The sequence below is a fragment of the Symphalangus syndactylus genome, chromosome 9, assembly GCF_028878055.3.
Source record: "Symphalangus syndactylus isolate Jambi chromosome 9, NHGRI_mSymSyn1-v2.1_pri, whole genome shotgun sequence".
In the NCBI taxonomy this organism is placed as follows: Eukaryota; Metazoa; Chordata; class Mammalia; order Primates; family Hylobatidae; genus Symphalangus; species Symphalangus syndactylus.
The window spans coordinates 107,305,222-107,307,929 of record NC_072431.2 but is presented as its reverse complement, the minus strand read 5'-3'; the positions used below and the strand labels follow the sequence as shown (position 1 = coordinate 107,307,929).

General features: G+C 44.0%; 1 pseudogene; it reads left to right on the top strand.

Moving 5' to 3' along the window:
• Positions 1–734: 734 nt before the first annotated feature.
• Positions 735–2,239, top strand: LOC129490601 (BTB/POZ domain-containing protein KCTD9-like; annotated as a pseudogene).
• Positions 2,240–2,708: the final 469 nt, after the last annotated feature.

Genomic DNA, 2,708 nt, shown 5'->3' with positions numbered 1-2,708 from the left:
GAACCAGGCCAGGTGTGGTGGCTCACACCTGTAATCCCAGCACTTTGGGAGGCCAAGGCAGGCAGATCACTTGAGGTCAGGAGTTCAAGATCAGCCTGGCCAACATGGTGAAACCTCGTCTCTACTAAAAATACAAAAAAATTAGCCAAGCTTGGTGGCAGGTGCCTGTAATCCCAGCTACTTGGGAGGCTGAGGCAGGAGAATCGCTTGAACCCAGGAGACGGAGGTTGCAGTGAGCCGAGATCGCACCACTGCACTCCAGCCTTGGTGACAGAGTGAGACTCCATCTCCAAAGAAACAAAAACAAAAAAACCTGATAGAACCTAAAAGGGCAATTCTAGAGACTCAGCAGTATCCACCCTATAGTATGCTTTTTCCATTTTGTGTGTTCCTCATAGGAAGTTAGTTCCTGAAGGCAAGGATCATAGATTTTAATTCTTATATCTTTTGAAATGTTTTGTACAATGTTAGAAGACAGCATGAGGATTTTAAAGCATCTGGAAATTGCTCAGTGGTGAATTTGACTGTGTATTAAGAATCCTTTTTAGGGGTGGGAAGGAGGACCAGCCAAACCCTCGTGTGGGACAGAGTGTGTGTGTGGTGTGTCCCCAAGGGCAGGAAGGTGGTGAAGGGAGGTGAATCGGAGTGGGTGGAGGGAGGGGAAGGGCGGGAGGAGAAAAAGGTGGGAAGAGGACCAGGTGGGAGGGTGGCGGCTCAATCAGGACCCAGCGGGGGCAGCACAATGAGGCAGGTGACCCTGTTCCTGAACGGCAGCCCCAAGAACGGAAAGGTGGTTGCTGCATATGGAAGTTTATCTGATTTGCTTTCTGTGGCCAGCAGTAAACTCGGCATAAAAGCCACCAGTGTGTATAATGGGAAAGGTGGACTGAATGATGACATTGTTTTGATCAGGGATGATGATGTTTTGTTCTTGTGTGAGGGAGAGCCATTTACTGATCCTCAGACAGATTCTAAGCCTCCTGAAGGATTGTTAGGATTCCACACAGGCTGGCTAACATTAAATGTTGGAGGGCAGTACTTTACAGCTACACGGAGCACTTTAGTGAATAAAGAACCTGACATTACGCTGGACCACATGTTTAAGGACATAGGTGTCTGGGGAAATAAACAAGATCATAGAGGAGCTTTCTCAATTGACCAAAGTCCTGAGTACTTTGAACCCATTTTGAACTACTTGCATCATGGACAGCTCATTATAAATGATGGTATTGATTTATTGGGTGTGTTAGAAGAAGCAAGATTTTTTGGTATTGACTCATTGATTGAACACCTAGAAGTGGCAATAAAGAATTCTCAACCACCAGAGGATCATTCACCAATATTCCGAAAGGAATTTGTCCGATTTTTGCTAGCAACTCCAACCAAGTCAGAACTGCGATGCCAGGGTTTGAACTTCAGTGGTGCTGACTTTCTTGCTTGGATCTTCGATACATTAACTTCAAAATCGCCAATTTAAGCTGCTGCAATTTTGCACATGCAAATCTTTGCTGTGCAAATCTTTTTTTTTTTTTTTTTTTTTTTTTTTTGAGACGGAGTCTCGCTCTTTCACCCAGGCTGGAGTGCAGTGGCGCGATCTCGGCTCACTGCAGGCTCCACCTCCTGGGATTCACGCCATTCTCCTGCCTCAGCCTCCCTTGTAGCTGGGACTACAGGCGCCTGCCACCTCGCCTGGCTAATTTTTTGTATTTTTAGTAGAGACGGGGTTTCACCGTGTTAGCCAGGATGGTCTCGATCTCCTGACCTCGTCATCCGCCCGCCTCGGCCTCCCAAAGTACTGGGATTACAGGCGTGAGCCACCGCGCCCAGCCGTGCTGTGCAAATCTTGAACGAGCTGATCTCTTTGGATCAGTGCTTGACTGTGCAAATCTCCAGGGTGTCAAGATGCTCTGTTCTAATGCAGAAGGAGCATCTCTGAAACTGTGTAATTTTGAGGATCCTTCTGGTCTTAAAGACAATTTGGAAGGTGGTAATCTGAAAGGTGTGGATACGGAAGGAAGTCAGATGACAGGAATTAACCTGAGAATGGCTACCTTAAAAAATGCAAAGTTGAAGAAATGTAACCTCAGAGGAACAACTCTGACAGGAACTGATTTAGAGAATTGTGATCTGTCTGTCTGGGTGTGATCTTCAAGAAGCCAACCTGAGAGGGTCCAACATGAGGGGAGCTATATTTGAAGGGATGCTGACACCACTACACATGTCGCAAAGTGTCAGATGAGAATTTTAGGGGCTGAAGGAAGATGTACAAGATGAAAATGTTTTCCTTATCACTTTTTTTTCTCCACCCACTCAGTTGTCTAGAAGAAATAATGCTGTCAGGAAATTTTAAAAAATCATTTAGAGGATTATGCTTGTTCTCAGCAGTGCATAAGGGAAAAAACTGACTTTTTTTTTTCCATATTCTGATTTTTGACAGAAAAGCACTCATTTAATAGATATAGAGAAACTAGATATTGCTGCCTTTTGAATGGGGTAGAGGAGTTTACCTGGTTTTATGACCAGGAATAGTATCTATTGTATTTGCTTTTAAATAGGCATGATGTGGAAATACCATCTTGGTTTGAGATGCATTTGAGGATTTTAATTTATGGAAAGCACAACATATGTAATTACATTTATTGAATACCTAGATGCAGTATGGATATTTAAATTGTTAAAACTTTATGAAAACTTGGAAAAGGTTGCTC